A 19,596-nucleotide genomic window follows, 5' to 3' on the forward strand; every position below is an offset into this window, starting at 1 on the left:
CAAACCCCTGGTGTTATTATTTTTCGTGCACTGATTTTTTAGGTTTGGGTTTCCAGTCAGACACACGGCAAACAGAAATTATGATGATCCCCTGTTTAGGACGTCTTTGTCTCCCACTAGTGGTGTTTATTGGTACTTCTATGGATATTTATTGATATCTTTTACTCTGAGAGTGAGAGGAAGTAATATGCACCAATGCATGCTATAGTTGAGAACTTTTGGCATTCATTTTGTCATTCATGTATAGTGTTCATTATTACATGAAAAATTATTTCAACAATTATAAAACTGAATTCTGATACAGTAGCAAATAAATGGCAGTTAAGGGATCAGCCCCTGTATATATTCAATCACTTATCAAGACATATACACCAGCAAGACCCCTCCGTTCCGCCACTTTGTGCCGTCTGGCACCTCCCCCTCGCCAGACCTGCACTTCTCGCTCATGACTGCTATCTGTCCTGGCCCCTCGTTGGTGGAATGACCTCCCTGTGGATGTCAGAACGGCTGAGTCTGACCACTTTCAAACGCATATCTTCAGGCTGCACCTTTCCCTCCCTACCTCACCACCATGATTAGCCTTGTATATGCTATAGACTATAATAGCACTTATATAGTTATATATAGATATTGTTGTGTTTTGTATTGTTTTGTTTTGTATTAGCTATTGTATGCTAGTTTGTAAGTTGATGTATTCTTCAAGGGTTCCGATTGTATCTGTATGGTCACGCTATGACTTGGAACCGTACTGTCCTGTAGGGTCCTATTCACACTTGTACTTGTGTTTGATCTGCACTTCATTGTACGTCGCTCTGGATAAGAGTGTCTGCTAAATGCCTTGTAATGTAATATAATGGAAATGGAAAACTATTTCCTCTTGCTTTGTTGGCAGGTATGACAACTATTGTATGATTATGATTGTATGGAATATTATATAATATAAATTATAAAACTTAAAGGTAAACAAAGATATTTTCATGCTAATAATTTATATATTTAAGAAACAATAATACAAGACTGCGCACAGTAAAAAAAGTGAAGCCATATGTGCTAAAATATTGGTAAGATAAATTGAGAACTGTTTTGAGAACTGAAAATGGACAATAAGAAGATTCCCGGTTTAAAGATTCCAGGGCTACATGCATTTTCATATTAGGATAGGATAGGTCTGGGGAATGACAAGTATTTGTGTATGTTTGTTTTACGGCTCCTCGGATTTTGCCTAGACATGTATTTCTGTCATTAAATATGTTTTTTTCTTTTTTTGTCTGAGGAATTAAGCTCATTAGTAGTACCTGAAGGGACTCAATGGAAAGGTCCTCTGGGTCCAATTAGTGCATTGCAATATTAAGATATAAACACTCTATTTATAGGGAGTGCTATTTCTTCTGCACACACATACTGTACGGTATGTCAAAGACTGAACATTGTATCTCCAATGGGCTTTTCCTGGAATGTACACCATCTTCAGTGAAAAAGTGATATAATATATTGCATGGTAATATGCCCCCATTCAAAATATAAGGGGCATATTCTATGACTACTGGACATATGCAGAATATATAGTAACCCATGTCAATTATTGTCTCTTTTTACATACTGTACATATCATCATAGAATATTGGAAAATAATCATTATATGTGAATTTAGTCTGTCCTATATGGTAAATGGTAGGTATTTTATATAGCGCCTTTATCAAAAGCACTGTACAATTGATGCTTCTCATTCACCCATTCATACAGGCACTCAGATCCGAACGACGATGGGCTGCCCTGCAAGGCAGCAACCAGCTGGTCAGGAGCATTTAGGGGTTAGGTGTCTTGCTCAGGGACACTTCGACACGCCCAGGGCGGAATCAAACTGCCAGCCGCCTGATGACTCCTCTTACCGCTCTTACTGCCTGAGCCCTATGTATGTATGTATGTATATGTGTGTGTGCATAAAGCTACATATAATCATGCAATACATCAATGCTACGGAATGAGAGTGAAAGACATTTACTTTCAGATTTTTGTTACTTTTCTTTTCCGTAGGTTGCTCGTTCTTCCCCAGTGGCAAGCAGGACCTCCGTGTGAGAGTTTGTGTATTAGCACCCGAGTCTCCTGAGGTCTGAGCGCTTCAACAGTGAAGGCAGGTGGGAGACTGTGTGGTACCCAGCACCCACCTGGCTGAAGCACTGCACGCATTTCTTCCTCATTTATTACACTGGGGAATGATTAGGTGGCCAGGACTGAATAAGCTTTGAAACAGACGTGTGGCACAGCCCCCAGTGCAGCTGACTCTGAAAGACAAGCTGAAACGGAAGGTAGAGCAGCACTAGCTTCCATGATATGATGTACATACGAGTGAAACGGATCTTTCGGGGGGATTTTTTATGGGCAGGGAGTCGATTTGACTGACGCCAAATGAGGATGAATGCTGCTATGTGAAAAGGATATTGATTGGAGGGGATTGTAAAATTGACATTTGATGAACATACACGGCCATACACATCTTGTCCAGGAAGTTGTTTGGTGTGAAAATACACAAGTATTACATTTTATTTGGATTATATTCTGTACTTCAAGACATGTTTGTGTGGTTATGAAGAATTGTCTAAATTGAGGGAAAAGCGAATTTTAATTTCAGCTTGTCTTTAAGCTACATAGCCTTCTATCCCCTGTTTGAATAAAGCAAGAAAAACAAAGGCAGGGTGGGACTGCCAGCTCTCCTTCAAATGAAAAACAGCTGGGGAACTCGTTCTGGATGTCCGCAAAAAACATGGAATGCATCCAAAATAAATGTAAATTCCCTCACTGATAAATTTGTCTGATACACGGAATATCAAAGAAGGTAAATGGTAAATGGTAAAATGGTAAACGTATTCAAAGCCAAAAATATGATTTAATGTATAATTTAGGAACTGGTTAAAAATAAAACCAACACCCAAAATGATGGTGCAGTGTACAATCAGCTGGCCTTGATTGTCGCAGTCCTTGTTTATCCAAATGACAGAGCAAACGGAGGACAGCCTACCCTTATGGAAAATGAGTCAACTTTGGAGGAAATGGTCGGAGCATTACTCAGTCAAGCGAAAACAAAAATATCGTTCACCGTCCGTCCAGGGGCTACAACTGACACAAGAAGGGAAATTAAATCAATAACATGTTTGGAGACCTTGCAGTGCATGTATATTCCAAACAGTATATTTATTTTACCTCTGCTGTATACAGTATGTTAAACTGAAGGAAAAGATTATTGCTCCGTGAACTGTGACAATAGGGATTACTTCCTCAATTGTCTTCTGAGCCGTGCAAACCAGAGTGACAAAAGAGAAGCCGGCACGCCGGTTTCCCAGAGCTATATGCCCAGGGGTGTGGTGCCACCACATGGTGGTACAGCATCACGAATTCCCACCGCAGTTATTCTTAACTCCGTGAACCACTCACTTGGGGCATGGTGTGAAAAAGCAGGAAACCAGAGAGTGTGCCAAATTAACATCAAGTTCCCTGCGACAATATGGTGGGAGCCGCGGTTGAATGCATCTGGATTCAAGGGGAATTAAAAAGTAAACATAGACTCTGGGAATTTAATTTAAGTGATTTATTGTGGTATTACTTATTATAGTTTATGCTCGCTGAGCTATCTGGCGTCTCCACAGTGTTTACTGTCTCTTTGCCGAGCTCCGCTCGTGCGATCGGAATGGGACAAATAGCACGTGTACTGGGCGTGTCTTGAAGCCACGCATCAGCAACACGACAGCCAATAATCGCTCGATGAATACGAATATATTTGTTTGATGCAAATATATTCAAAACGTGCGCTTCTTTTCGTCTCCTATTGGACACCGCGGGTCTTTATCAACAAATCGGTTAAATGAAAGGCGGACGGTGTTTGGCTTAAGTTCCGCCTACTTATTTTCAACCAGACCCCGGAAGCTTAGTTTTTAAAGGCACAGGCCAATTTTATGGGTGAGGGCGCAGAGGAAACAGCTGAACACAGAAAATCTCAGAGGGAGTAGACAGAAAGAAGCGACTGGAGAAGGAAAGAGGAGACAGAACGGAGAAAGGCGACCGAGACCGAGCCACATAACTTAACTGCATTCAGCGTCCTTTGAATTGCTGTTCTAGTTTGTTCATTTAACGTATCTGAACAAGGAAACATACGTTAGTCGCTGAATTTAAATATAATTGTCGTGAAAATCGATTAGCCAGGTCCAGTTGAAGAAACAACTCTGTTTGTGGAGACGGAGGGAATGTTACGTTAGCTTAACCCTATCGTTGCCAGATTGATTGCTTCATGTCTACCTCGTAGAGGGTGAGTACATAGCTAATACCAAGCGAAATACCTTTATGTTGGCTAACCCAATTAACCGAACTGTCGTTTGTTAGCTAACGTTACATCTTGCTAACGTTTTCACTTTTCCGGATTCTGTTTTGCTAGTTAACTAACGCAGGTTTGCTACCGATCCAGTATTACAGTGGGCGGGTCGTAGCTGATGTAGCCTGCTAGCTAGATCCACAATTTAATCCGATCACGTCACTTTAGTCTGATCGTATCATATTTTAATGAAAAGCCTCAACACAATGTGAATTCCAGGAAAGCCCCATGCAACTCCTGACACTTAATTTTGCATGACAAGCTTCCATATTTTGGGACAGAATACACTAGATTGATATTCCATCTTTTTACTACATTTGGCATATTAAAACATGACAGCAGAGGTTAACTACACGGCATTATTACAGTATCGTCCACCGAAGCGTGTAAGCTCTTGGCAGGGGGCGTTTCTGTGCTTTGTCTTGGATCCCTACTTCCTCCACGCTGAAATGCATTTTCTGACACTATCGTTGCTTGCGCGGCTTTCTGACAGTTCTCTTTGTCCCTTATAATTCCGGAGAAATTAAATAGTGCAGCTGCTGCACAATTATTGGGGTTTGATTAAGCCACATGGGATGCACGCTTTTAACTATTTCTGTGCAGTGCATGGTTGCGCTCTTGGGTAGGGAGGTACCGCACCGCAGCTTAGCCACTTGTCCACACCTACCCTGAAGTTATTGTTCTGTAAAATACAGCTCAACACAATAAGAATGGATTCAATAAAGCAACAATCGCATACTTATTCATAGATATTACTTTTATGGGGGAAAATGTGATGGATGGAGGTTGTGCTCTCGAAATTTTTCAAGCCTCATTGTCCAGTAATGGAGACATTGTCACCTGCACATTCTCAGCAAATTGCTCTGCGATTCTGTGCCCCCCCCACCCCCAACACACACACACACACACACACTAATGTGCTCACCCACTTCCCCCCACACTGCTTAGATTGTCACAGCACCAGCATGTAAATCCTTTGGCAAATATGCTCTAAATTCAAGCCCTGCCTTTTCTCTTGGTGGGGGTGGAGGGTTGGGGGTGGTTTAGCCATGCACCATAGAATTATGCTGAACTCATCAAATTCTGCAGGTTCATTGCTATATGTGACTGGTTTACATAAGTCTTGACAAACCCTCTCTCACGATTGTCATAGTTTCCTGACTGCATCCCCTTGATCTGTCTCGTTTTTAAGTAACTGATGGTGTTCAGATCTGATGCCTTTGAGCTGAGCTGCGCGGTCAGCACGGGGCCGCTGTCTCCAGATGCTTCTGTATCAAATTGAGTCTAATATCTGAAAATGGCAACTGAAGACAGCTCATGGGAGCCATGTTATATGTGCGTCCATTTTGGCTCTGATTCTGCAGTTAGGTAGCCAGAGGTGATATGAAACAAACAAAAGGTGTACATTGTACTTGAAGGCGTGGCCTGCTACCAGCTTGCTTTCTTGGGCAGGTGAATATGGCATATAAATATGGTGTCTTTTCTCATCACTGGTATACTGGTTTAGACAGGCTTATTTGCATTTATTTCTGGTCATTTGGTTTTTTTAATGAAGGGTGGTGAAGGTAGAAAAATTCACAGGAATGCATTCACAGCCCTGGAGGGGTCTACATTCAGTTTATCCAGTTTAGCGATACGGGCAGGACGTAGCAAAGGAACATAGGAACACCCAATGTTGAGAACTGACTGTTCAGCCTTTGCAGGCTCATGGCTTTGCATAGCATACCCAGCACTGTGTCAGACCTGGGTTCCAACACCCCAGGGTTCCTCTGTGAATAGTGGCAAGCTATTCCACGTGCTGAAAATTCGGTGTGCTTGGGGAAAAGATCAGGTGATTCTGCTGCAACAGTTCTGGTGGTTCTGTTGAATTTCACAGGCAAATAAAACATTGGTGAAGTATCCCATTATTATTATATACCTTTAGGGTTGAGCACACACCCGTTTTCAGCTACTCCCTGTTAATTCCCCCCAGCTAGCCGAACCTGCACGTCTTTACATTACATTAGTGGCATTTGGCAGACGTACGTACAGTTGATTAGACTAAACAGGAGACAATCCTCCCCTGGTGCATTGCAGGGTTAAGGGCCTTGCTCAAGGGCCCAACGACTGTGTGGATCTTATTGTGGCTAGACCGGGGATCGAACCACCGACCATGCAGGTCCCAGTCATATACCTTAATGACTACACTACAGGCCGCCCTTTAGATTGTGTATAATGGGATTCCCCGGAGTTAGCCCACATGGGCACAGGGGGAACATGCAGTTAATAGGGAAAGGCTGATTCATTGCACTTTTTCAGGAGTGTAAAACTCTTGAGCTGGACGGACTTTAGGTTATCATCAGTGGGCTAGCACTGTAGGTCAGTGGTCTATCTATCCGAAGGGAATTGGGGCAACTCATCTCTAGTATCTTGGGGACCTCACGGTCACACCAAGGGAGATTTGGTAACAACCAATAGAACAGATGCTATCGGTGGGTTCGAACTGCTAAGAGGCTACCATAGCGAGCCAAGAAGAGTAGCCAGAATGTGTCCCACCAATCACTGTTGTTGTTCTATCAATGGTTACCAGAGTACTCCATGATTGGTGGAGCTCTTTCCTATCAGTTAAATGATGTCACCACAGACCCATCTCTATTCTATTATGCCTGATTCTGGCCTTCCTGGACATTATATGGATATGCTGGACGACTGTGTTTGTGGCCGGTATTCCAGGGATCAGGGAAACAAATGTGTCAAACTTTGACCACCAAAAACAGTTTATTTTGCACTTATCGTTGGGGTTAGAATTGGGTTCTGGGTTTTTTTGGCTGGGAAGGTAGCTCTGTTTCCCAGTTTGAATGGCTTATATGTTCAAAGCATGTAAAAAAGATAAGCCTCCTCTAAAGTATTCAAAAGCAGCTGCAAATTGCTAGAACTTTCGGTGCTGTCAACTGCAAGTTGTTAGGTTTTCTTTCAGAAATGAGCAAATTGCCTCTGTGTGTATGTAGGCATACTTTCGGAAATGTTGCTTGGTGTGTGTGTGTGTATGTGTCTGTGTGTGTGCACCCATGCGTTTGGGTGTGTTTTTCCGCCTTCTGCACCTCGTGAAAGCGTTGCATTAGTCAGAGATCATTTTGTTTTTGGTAATTGTGGGTTTGATTCAGCTGCCAGTATGGTGTGATCTCAGCCATCAGTGGTGAGTAAGTACGACCTGCCCTCCTGTGTCTGTAAATAGCGCCCTGTCCTTGGCCTGCTGCAGTGCAATCCTCCTGCTCTCCCGGTCCCTCAGCGCTGGCCTTTGGCGGCCCTGACGTGCCCCGTCTTGCCAAAGCGAGTCTTTGGGCGTGCCGTGGGGCTCGGCGGTGACCCTCACGGGCACAGAGGCTTCCTGTCCCGGGGCTCCGATTCAGCGTCCGTCTGTCCTCCCTCCGCACTGCGCCCCGGGAAGTGTGTCACAGCCTTTCCCATTACCGTCTGATCCTGCTGCAAGTGGGTCACATTCTGTGTGTGTGTGTGTGTGTGTGTGTGTGTGTGTGTGTGTGTGTGTGTGTGTGTGTGTGTGTGTGTGTGTGTGTGTGTACGCGCGCGCGCGTGTGTATTTGGTTATGTGTTTGTGTGAGTGTGTGTGTGTGTGCCTGTGTTTAACTGTGTGTCTGTGTGCCTGTGTTTAACTGTGTGTGTGTGTGTGTGTGTGTGTGTGTGTATGTGTGCTTGTGTGTTTTGGTTGTGTGTGTGTGTGGGTATGTGTGTTCGTGTGTGTATTTGGTTATATGTGTCTATGTGTGTTTTGTTTGTGTGTGTGTGGGTATGTGTGTGCGTGTGTGTATTTGGTTATGTGTGTGTGTGTGTGTATTTGGTTATATGTGTGTGTGTGTGTGTATGTGTGCTTGTGTGTATTTAGTTATGTGTTTGTGTGTGTGTGTGTGTGTGTGTCTGCGTGCTTGTGTGTATTTGGTTATGTGTGTGTGTGTGTGTGTGTATGCTTGTGTGTATTTGGTTATGTGTGTGTGTATGTGTATTTGGTTATATGTGTGTGTGTGTGTATGTGTGCTTGTGTGTATTTAGTTATGTGTTTGTGTGTGTGTGTGTGTGTGTTCTGCAGATGCAGAAACTGGAGAAATGAGTGACTTGACATGAATGCATCTTGTTCCTCATTGTATGTCAGCGGAACAAAGCAAATGGGCAGAATGGCCCTTTAATGAATTTGTGAAGGGAGAGAGGGCTTGTTTGTGTGTGCAGGGTAACAGGCCCGTCTCTCAGGCTGGGAAAGCACAGTGAAGCGGCTCTAGCCTGCAAAAACATCAAAACAGTGCATTTCTCCAAATGTGACATCACGGGAGACCTTCGGCCCATTAGCCTCACTGAGACATGTTTGCTTCAGTAAGAAAAATGTTTTTTTCAGTAAAAAATTTACATTTTACTGACTCTTAGGAATTAATATTCTTTATACAGATGGGCCTACGTATATTTTTTACCACGCATGCTTGCACACACACACACACACACACACACACACACAAGATGGCTATTGAGGAAGTGTACTTGACTCAGAGCCCACTGCTGGTGCTGTGCCACCAGCACAAGACTGAAGCACCCTGGGTAGGTTTAAGTGCTTAAAGGGACAAATCACTTTCTGATGTTTTTTAAAATTATTATTCCATTTCAGTTTTCAGCGATAAAACATATTTATCACTCGGCTATACTTTCCAAAAAGCCGTCGTGTTTACAATATACTGCATTGTAGGCCCGTTCTGTTTCCAAGAGGCTTGGGCGGTTATGGGATTGGGACATGCTTGATTACGTTTGTCGAATCCTGCAGCCTTTTGATGGATATGGAAATGATTGCACGGCCTAGACCGTCAATACCGCCATGTAAACGGGTCATTACCGTCCCGCCCGTCAGATGCCCGCTGTAGGCCCCTCTTGTCCAGGGCCCACTGGCATCGGGGGGTGACGGATGGATTTTTCCTGGCCGTTTGGTTTACTCTTTAATTGCACTCCGAGGTTTTTTCAGTCCCAACCCTAATTCGAAAAAGGGCCTTAAATGTAAATCCCCTCACGGATACAGAACAAAAAACTTGATTAGTCTCGATTTCAGATTCATCAATGTTGCTTGTAAGTTTCATCAGATAGTCAGCCCGTGGACCTGGAGCCGATCTTGACACTTGCAATTACGAGCATAAGTCTATTGACATAAACACGTTTTAAAATATTTTTCACAATATCATTGTTCTTGCAGTAATCTTATATTGACTTGCACTGCTACATTGATCACGCTGAAATAAATTGTATTTTCAGTCAATTTCTTCATTATACTCAGCGATTAAACACACACAGTGCTTTTCTGTTGTATTTTATTCTAATTATAAACCCATACAGGGTAGTGCTTTTATTTTTCCTTGGCCTGCCTCAGACATCACTGCTCTTCTGTTTGTGGCTGGATGAGGCCTGCCCCTGTTGTCTGTCCCAACAGCCCGGCCAGCACACACCCCACGCAAAGCAAGCCCTCCTCCAGCCAGGAAGAACAGGCAAGGCCCCTGCTTCCGGCCTAACTATAATTATAAATAATACTCACCATTTACAAGGCATTTGTGGACTGGGTTTATAGTCTCGTGATCCCCTGTGGGGTATAAATGGCTGTAATGCATTTAAAAATACATGTTCCCTAAATTAGGGGCTGACATTTCTGCATTTATAAAAAATACAAGCTGTGGTGCACTTAGGTATGAATAACATAATTAGAGTGCCACTGCAAATATATTCCTTAAAAAGTCCATATGAGGACATCTAATTATAGGTGTGGTATGAATGAGCATTACCATGAAATATTAAGGGCATTGAATCCCATTGGACTCTTGAATGTGATGACTGGGTGGTATGGCTTACCCTTGTTGTGTGTTTCACACATGCGCGCGCACACACACACACACACACACACACACACACAGGTGCACACACACACGCATATGTGCATACACAGACCTGTATGTACACACACACTCAGGTGCAAACACACATGCATATACACATGCACAGACATGTACGCACACACACACACACACACACACACACAAACTCACTCCTTTTTTGTCTCCATTACTCCAGGCTCAGTCCTTGTGCGATCTTTCAGCCAGCCTTTCATCGCTCTCAGATACCACAGCTCTCTTCCTATTTTCTTAATACAAAAACATTCCTCACCCCTGCCCATTACAAAACAAAAGATTCCCCACAAACCATTACGAACTAGGCCACAAGGTGCGGGCACACACGGCTGCACACTGCTGGAGCCTGCGCTCACACACGGCGCAGTGACACGCGTAGGAGATTTATAACGGGCGCTCGCTAATATCTGCCGTTGCCGCCCCTCTCCTCCGAGTCTCCCTACAGTGGCCTTCAGCCAGCGGTGTGATTTACAGGCACGCCGCTCGACAGTTAGCAACGGGCGAGGCTAACCGATAAAGGCGCTTCATTCAGCGCCCCGTATCGATCGCTTCCATCCAGTGCCAGCCCCTGCTAAATGACCCAATTAAAATAATAACGATCGCAATATTGTTTTGTTTTCGTTTTCTCTTTTTTTTTCAAATCTGCTCAATAGCTTAAAATAGCTCAACTTGCTACACCGGTCGTAAGTCGTGTTCGTGAACTCGGATAACTCGGACCGCGCCGCGAAGGAATATTTTCCCGCGGAGAGGAATTCGGGAGTTTGGGAGAGGCGCCAGGGTAGAGGTGAGGGCAGCGCCATGTGCGCGGCGCTGGGGGCCGAGCCTCGGGCGCCTGCGCCTCGATGATACGCGACGATGTGTGGCGTATACATCGCCAGCCTCGGCTTTCTCAAGCTGCCCGACTCACGCCGATGACATTTCTCAGCAGACCAGTCGCCGCGGGGACTGGCCTCACTTACCTCTTCATTACCGCTCGCTGAGCGCCGGGGCCGGCTCTTTGTGGACGAGGCGCCCGTGTGTCAGGTTTCACGCGGCCCGAGACGTCGTTCGCGCAGGTTTTAGTTTTCTGCGAAGGGCTTTGTCGGGTGGCAGTAGCGCGTGGTTCGGTTACTGCCGTGTAATTTGTGAAAATTGTGAGCTGGCACGATACGGCTTTCTCCCCTGGCCTGTGTCTCTGAGCCAGTGTACGTTAAAGGCTCCGGCATTTCACGCTTGTGAACTCAACTCACACACATTTATTTGTTCCTTTTTTAGACAGAACAGAAAGAAGGAACAAGGGCAAGCTTTCATGTAGTTACCTAAGTGTGCACCCTGCACTTAGATCATGTTACAGATTGTTCATGCACACATACACTAAACCACAACCTCAACAAGAGTTTTGTCTTGTAACCGTGACTTAACTTTTTGTATTTTTAGGACCTTGCTTTGTATGTCCAGGCTGCTGAAACTGAGCACAGCTCATGCACACACACACACACACACACAAACTTTCTCTCTTGCTCGCCCTCGCTCTCTCAAACACACATACACACACACACACACGCAGCGATGAGGAGAGAGGAATGTGGAGAATCGGGGGGGCTGTTTCCTGTGGCTGACCGAAGTGCCAGTCACGATGAACACGGCTCATGTTCTCCCGGAACATTCTAGTCCCTGGCCTGGCGGTACAGCCCCAAACTGCGGCCTGAACACACACACACACTCACACACGCCCGCACACGCACACACTCACAGACACACACTGCAGAACATTCCAGTCCCTCATATGGCATTACAGCCGAAATTGCAGCCTGAACACACACACACACACACACACACACACACACAGACACATGTACACACACACACAAGACACACAGACACATACTGCAGAACATTCCGGTCCCTTGCAGCCCAAACTGCAGCCTGCAGACGAACAGCAGTGTCTCACAGCAGAAAGGGTCTCACTAGCCGTTCACTCCTACAGCCGAACAGCGCAAACCCACACCGCTACTCCCCGTGTCCCTCCACTGCAGTGCGGTCGGACTGGCGTGTTACCGTGTTAGTGCGCAGTGTTACTTTCAATAAAAGAGGAAAATGGGCACATTTGAACCATAATTACACTTCATCCTACTTTCAGAATGGAGCTGCTCTGTTGCTCTGTGCTTATTTAATTGCGGCAGGGCGGCCGCCGGACCTGTAGAAGTGTGTGCTAATTCGGTTAGCAGTGCAGCTCGCCAGCCAGAGAGGAATAATCGGAGCTCAGAGGAGCAAGCTCGTTTGAAGTCGCTGATAAAGAGAGAAGCTTGCGCCGCGCTGCCCGTTTGATGTCCTGCCGACAGACCCACTCTCCCCCACGTAAGACAACCCCAGCGCAGAAGGTAATTCCTCCATTTGAAGTTTGATGGAGAAACGGGCTTTTAATTCACACTACAAAGACGCGTCCCTGAAAGTGTGCGCAGCTGTGCGGTCCGCTGTGGGGTTTTTTGTTTTTTTTCCCTTTCCCGGGAATGTTTGTATTCCCAGTTTGGGAGAGCCTCGGATCACATTCCCACACTTTCCCTGGACCGGCGAGGGGCTCTGTGGGCCTGGAGAAGCAGAGTGCTCCTGCAGGTGTCTGTGAACACGGTCACGGTCGCTTGTGACGAGAGTGACTTTGATATCCGTGGTATCTCAGCAAAATCTTTGTGTTATATTTAAACATACATTTTTTTCTTATTTCTATTACTTTCTTTGCTAAGTGATACAATAATATAGCCAAGTTTGATTTGCCAACGTAGTAAGAAAACAGTAACTATCAATCAAGCTTACATTTTCTGTTTGAGAGAAAGTAAGATTTGAGATTTCAGTCTCATTACAACCTTAAAACACTTAAGAGAGACTGCTTTAGCAGTGTACAGAGCGCCGAGCAACAGACGGTTCTCCGCAGTGGACCGGGTCTCATCTGGACCGTGTGCCTCGGGTAGGGTTTGACCGGCAGAAGGCCCCGGAGGTCAGCCTGACTGCCCTGGAACATTCCGGAGCGGCCATTTTGCGGGATCTGATGCTCTCGCTATAGCGGCGCACAGCGTTGTCGTCCCGCGGTCTGGCTGGCGCACTGGGGCACGACGCGGTCATAAACTCGCCGGAGTTCGGTGACGATGTGAAATGGTGGCGTGCACCCATCCTTTGTGTACAGCTTCATTTTCTGACCTCTGACCTTCCAGTTTTCGTCTGGTTCCGTAACCCGAGGTGAGACTGGAGGATGCACAGCGGCCGAACAGGTTCTGTGGTGTCACGCTCCACCCTGCCTGCCCCCGTACTCCCCTGTGCGGGAGATGCCATCTTTTGGTTGCGTTCCAGACGGTGGCTGCAGCTGCATTTCATGTAGCTGAGCACAGCTTTGTGCAGTACTCTGGCAGAGATTTGAGTGTGTGTGTGTGTGTGTGTGTGTTTACATAAGGGATATGTGTGTGTATGCATTCATGTGCATTCATGTGTTTATTTATTTATATGGGGTTTGTGTTTGGGGGGGGGTGAGAGGTGTTAATGTGAAATTGGAGTGTGTTAATGTGGAGATAGATTGTGTGTGTGTTGGCTGAGTGGCAATATATATATAGATTGTATTTATTGACCTGAATACCTGTGAAGTTGATCTCAGCTGTCATGTACTACAACATCACTTTGAAGTAAGAAATCAATTTAGTGTCATTGAGCGTGGAAAATAATTGCTGTTCCTCTGTTTAAATCCTCACGATTTAGGCTAGGCTGTGACTTAAAGCAGTCAAAAAAGGATAAAAAGTCAACCGATTACAGATTACGATCCGATGTGTCTTCAAGCCTTAGTGAAACTGCATCCAACATTATGCTTTCTCAGTTATGTAAACCCTGAGAGAGCAGTTGGTGGAAAAGCGTGTTTCATTCTGATTCTTGAACTATTGCTACCCTGGTGTAAAATCCAGCTATGACCAACTTGAAATGACGAGCTACCAGCTGTTTCAAAACCTTGAGCTGGTCTAACTTTGTTGAGTATGGAGCTGGTCTGAACTGGTCAACCAGCTGCCTGCTGTTTCAAAACATAGCTTGAGCTGTTTTTTTCAGCAGGGTAAAGTAGAGCTCTGTTTCTTTCTGTTTTGAGTTGCTGTTTTCTGACGATGAGTCAGAAAGAGGTAATTGTGTGAAACAGGAAAGGTATGTAAAGTGCTCCTCTTTGATGCGAAGCCTGCTGATAGTTTCTCTCTCTCTCTCTCTCTCTAGTTTTTTTCCTGTCTCGCACTGCTGCTCTCATTTTCTGTGTCAGGGTGTGGCCTTGGTTTAACCCCGCCCCCTTGGAGGGGTCATACAAGGGCCTCTTTTCTATTTTGATAACACTGCCTGTCCTTAATTAACACTCTGCCTCTCTCTCTCTTCTCTCTCTCTCTCTCCCTCCCATCTTTATCTCTCTGTCCCTCTTTCTCCCCCCTTTTTTTATCCTTCTCTCTGTCTCTCACTCCCTCTTTCTCTTCCCCTCTTTTATCTTTCTGTCTGTCTCTCACTCCCTCTTTATCTCCTAACTTTCTCTGTCCTATTTCTCTCTTCCTCCCTTACTTTCTCTTCCTTTCTCCCTCTCTCCCACCTCTTTTTCTCTCTCTATCCCTTTCTCTTCCTCTCTTGGTCAGGCATCAGAATGATCTGATGGAAAAGCAGGTTTCTCTGTGTCTTCTCTGTTCAGCGAGCACTAGGAGTGGTTTCTCTGGCTGTATGTCAGTGAGGCACGTTTGAAGGCTTCTCCCCCCAAGCATCGTTGTTGCCACAATAAGCTGTTGGGACCTTGAGCAAGGCCCTTAACCCCGCATTGCTCCAGAGGGGTTTGGCCCCTGTTTAGTCTAATGAACTGTAAGTCGTTTTGGATAAAAGTGTCAGCTAAATAACAAATTATAAATGATAAATATCATTACTTTCACAATGTGCATATTTAGTACTATATCCCTGATACCTGTCTACAGGTTGCAAATTGACCAATGAACATATAACCAATAACAGCTGACAATCAGAGTATAAAGAAGATGTGGGGGGAAGAGATAGAGATTGGTGCCTAGGAGGCCTTTGTGGGAAGTTCTCTCTCCGCAGAATGGAGGGCAGTGTTGGTGTGCTGTGAGTCACGGTGGGTCCTGTGGAACGTGGGTTCGGTTCTCTGCACAATCCGAGAGTTTGGAGTTAATTTCAGAACAGACCTGTGCCGAATACGCAGGCTAATTCTTTAGGCTTGAAATACTTTTCTGTGATCGAATGATCTTGCCTGGTGCAATTGAGTCAACCGAGAGGACCAGAAGGAGGGCTTTGCAACTTTTTGAGAGTATTTCATAGGTTCCGATACACCAGACAGGCTCAGTAAAGCCTTGAAAAGTATTTGAGTCTGAAACAATGACTTATTTCACCCAGGTCTCGGTCTGGACCATGGGCTGGGTTAACATGGTCTGTGTCCAATCGAGTCCGAATACACTTTTGAACGAGGCCCGTAAAAACCAGGCGGTGTGGAGGGGTTGGAAATGGGAGAAAGGGAAGCGGAGAGTGCAGTTAAAACCAGGTGTTAAGAGCTACTGCACCCTGCCTTGCGCCAAGCTCACTGGGTGACTGACGCTGACACTAACCCCCCCCCCAGTGTGCCCGATTACAGTGGGATTCCCTGTGTCTCTCTAATCCCCACCCCCCGTTCGCTGCAGGGACACACCGCTCCAGCGTGTGACAGCGTCTCTGTACCGTTGCGTCTGTTTGCATCATATCAGCCCGGTCTCCCTAATTGGGTCGGACCGGCAATGAACGGTCATAAAGCCGGTCCGTGTTTGCAAGTCCTCTTCAAAAAGGGACGGGGACAATGAGCGTCTTTCAGCTCCTTTCTCCCAGAGTTGAACTTTTGTGGCCGGTTTCTGAAAAGCGTCTGAGAAAGGGCTCCGCCTGTCGTCGCTCTGCTAACCGTGAAATCAGACGGGCTTGTTTTTCTGTCCCTGGGTGTTTCGCTTCCTGCCTTTTTCCTGGAGATTTATCATTTTTCTGCGCATTTCTGCTTGTGTTTACTGCAAGGTAGTACCAGCTGGATGGCCCTCACAAGTTTAGTCTAAACAGCAGAATTCACATGATTGTGTTCAGGGCCTGTGTGCATGTGTGTGTGTGTGCGTGTGTGCGTGTGCGTGTGTCATGTTCAAACGAATGAGATAAGCCTGTTCCACCATCTGAAAATGTATGGAACTTTGGGTGCAAGCTGTTTTTTGCTGATTACCTCAGTGTGTGTATTTGGGCATACTTCCAGAAATTGTACTTGTTTTGTGTCTGTGTGTGTGTGTGTGTGTGTGTGGGAAGCTTACCATAGAGGGTAATCAGGCGAGTTGAATAAGTACAGCAAGTACGAATAGTTAAGTGTGGGCGTGTGTATGTGTACGTGTGTGTGTGTGCACGCACGCATGTGTGTGTATGTGTGTGTGTATGTGTGCATGCTTGTGTCTGGTGTGTGAAGATACTGTTCCTTCCTGCTCTGTGTTCCAAGCTGCATTTAGATTCACATAGAGGGCGGACCTAAAGGGGGGCTGGGCCACACCCACAAAATGCCATGTATAGATGAAAAGGAGAGGGAGCCCTTAAAGGCATAGCGTTGTAAATCTGTGAAGTGCCGTTTCATTAACGTGTCTCTCAGTAATATTACGTCTATGTTGGAGAAAGTAGTAGCAGCAGCTGGTGTTGTACTTCCTTCTCACAAATATTGTGAGCAGAAATGTATAAAAAATGCAACCTGTTATGCTTCATGGGCTGGAGGAATCGCAAGTGTAATTGATTTTATTGGCTTAAAGGATTGGCTGAACAAATGCAAGGGTCTGAGCTGGCTGCAATGTTGTCTCTCTCTCTCTCTCTCTCTCTCTCTCTCTCTCTCTCTCTCTCTCTCTCTCTCTCTCTCTCTCTCTCTCTCTCTCTCTCTCTCTCTCTCTCTCTCTCTCTCTCTCTCTCTCTCTCTCTCTCTCTCATCTCTCTCTCTCTCTCTCTCTCTTCCTCTCTCTCTCTCCTCTCTCTCTCTCTCTCTCCCTCTCTTAGCTCTACTGCATAAATCACATATAAGACATAGTAGAGGCTGTCACCATATGATAGGTTAATTTCCCGCATATGTTAGGAGCTCCACTGTGCCTGGTCTTTGAGCACATTCAGCTGTTGTGCTGTGTCTTTGCCCCAAGCTCAAACAGCAACCTGGCCTGAATAAAATCCACCAGTCTTATATGCAAACAGATGGGAGGGTACGTCACAGCACAGTAAAGAGAAATCGGTCCCCCTCTATGGGGCAAATACAGATGAAGTTTGGCAACACTTGTCTAAACCTGCTGTCTTTCTGGGTGTGGAGTTCAGGGATTGAGACACGATGGAGTACCTGTGTGTGTTGTGTGTGTGTGTGGATTACCAACTGGAGGCATGTGCTTGCCTCTCCATTCTCTGTGCCTGTGTGCTGCCCCTGCTGTGGGAACGCACACGTTACTGTGTGTGTGTGTGTGTGTGTGTGTGTGTGTGTGTGTGCTGCTCTTCTGCAGAACTGGCAGAGCAGGTGGGCGGAGCCTCCACTCTCCGCTGCATCGCTGACTGACTTCGCCTCCCGGGCCAATCAGGGCAGAGTCACAGTGGCCAGCCCACGGCCGCCAGCCAATCGGGAGCCTCGGGGGCTGCTCTCCCTGCTCCCTGCTGGTGTGTGCTCAGTGCTGACAGGGCAGGCTTGCATTTATCAGCTGGCTGGAAATCAGCTGAAAGGGCAAAGTGGAGCTGCAGCCGGTGAGAGAGGTGAGTGAGAGAGAGAGAAAGAGAGAGCGAGAGAACAGGAGAAAAAAAGTGGCAGCAAGGGGAGAAAGAGGGAGAGAGGGGCTGATTGAAAGTGAAAGAGATAGAGGGGGAGGGAAAGGGGGAGACTGCAACTGTGAACCGCTTTCATTGTGTACAAGCTGAGGGGAAACGGAGGGAGGGAGGGAGAGAGAGAGAGAGAGAGAGGGTAGGCTGGTGAAGTGTGTGGCATATTTTGTTCCGGTGTGTGTGTGTGTGAGTGCGTGCGTGTGTGAATGAGTGTGTTTCTGTAAGTGTGTGTGTGTGTGTGTGTGTGTGTATGAGCAGGGAATACCAGAATAGCTGGGAGGCTCTGAGTTACTGACAGCCCAGGCTGGTGAATGCGTTTGGGGAGGCCGCTCTAAGCAGCATTTCTCTGGACATCCTTTTTAGGGAACCGACACCACGCCTGCCAGCCCTGTGCTCTCACCCCGTCAGCCAGAGGGAAGGAAGGAGGGGAGGGAGGAAGAGAGGAGAACTGGGGGAGAAATAGCCCAAAACCGTCTGTAACAGGAGGAAGTGGCGGAGCAGAGGAAAGGACAGAGAGAGAGGGAGTGTGAGAGAGTGAGAGAGAGAGGGGCGTTTTCCATTCTTTAAGGAAGGTAAGTCAATGCAGTGAATGTGTGATGTGTTCTAGATATGAAAGAGAGAGAGTGGTTATTGGTGGAGGGGACCAGTATGATTATTGTGTGTGTGTGTCTGTGTGTGTCTGTGTGTGTGTGTGTGTGCTGCGAGATAAAGAGTCTCCCATTCAAAGGAGCAATGCAATGATATAAATTCAAGAAAGCCCCCCATCTAGGTTTCACTGCTCTCTCTGTCTCTCTCTCTCTCTCTCTCTCTGTCTCGGTTTGTCAGTCTTTCTGTCTCTGTCTCTTTCTCTCTCTCTGTCTGTCTCTCTCTCTGTTTTGGGGTGTTGGCCTGGTTGCTGCGAGAGGTCATTGTTGGTCCTGGTTGCTTCCACCATCTTGATTTTGGCGCTGAAGCGTCAGGTTTTTAGCCTTTACTTTCTCCACTGGAGCCCGGCCCGCTGGTAGCAGGAGAAACCGCGGGCAGGCCCTGCACCCTGAACACTTTTACCTGAAGGACCCCGACACTGTGAACTGCAGAATGCGTGTGCGGGCGAGAGTCGTTTGGACACTGACCTTAAGGGCCGTGGGGGGGGGGGAGGGTCAAGGTGGGGCTGGATTACAGACCGGCTGGGGGCACCCGGGTCTCAGGAGGCCTGTCAGTCTTGAGCTGGGGGCCACCCTCCTAATCCAATCACAGGCTCCATGGGCTGTGACAGGCACCTGAGCGGTTTACTCCTAGGCCTGGTGCCGGGTAGGGGGCGGGATGCACCATGGCAAACCCCCTCTGCCCGTCCACCCACTTTCACCTCACCGCTGATGGGGGCTCCCTAAATATGTCCCCCAAATCCTTTTCCGTTTGTTTGGGTTGTTAGTTTATCCCCCACCCACTTTTGACAACGTAAATACAGTGCGTAAGTATTTGAACGTCGACACAATTTTGGTTGCTTTGGTTCTATACTCCTGC

General features: G+C 46.4%; 1 protein-coding gene across 2 annotated transcripts in view; it reads left to right on the forward strand.

Moving 5' to 3' along the window:
• Window positions 1–3,931: 3,931 nt before the first annotated feature.
• The window catches only part of LOC133140409 (RNA-binding protein 33-like), a 32,750-nt gene continuing 17,085 nt past the window's right edge, over window positions 3,932–19,596 (forward strand). The window contains exons 1-2 of one of the 2 annotated variants that reach the window (XM_061260347.1): window positions 17,922–18,018; window positions 18,457–18,665. The gene's annotated coding sequence lies outside the window, so the exon portion shown is untranslated. Of the gene's footprint in view, window positions 4,298–17,921; window positions 18,019–18,456; window positions 18,666–19,596 lie in introns of those variants that run through there. The other variant, XM_061260348.1, reaches the window with a different exon arrangement.

The sequence above is a fragment of the Conger conger genome, chromosome 11 (genome assembly GCF_963514075.1).
Source record: "Conger conger chromosome 11, fConCon1.1, whole genome shotgun sequence".
Classification (NCBI taxonomy): domain Eukaryota; kingdom Metazoa; phylum Chordata; class Actinopteri; order Anguilliformes; family Congridae; genus Conger; species Conger conger.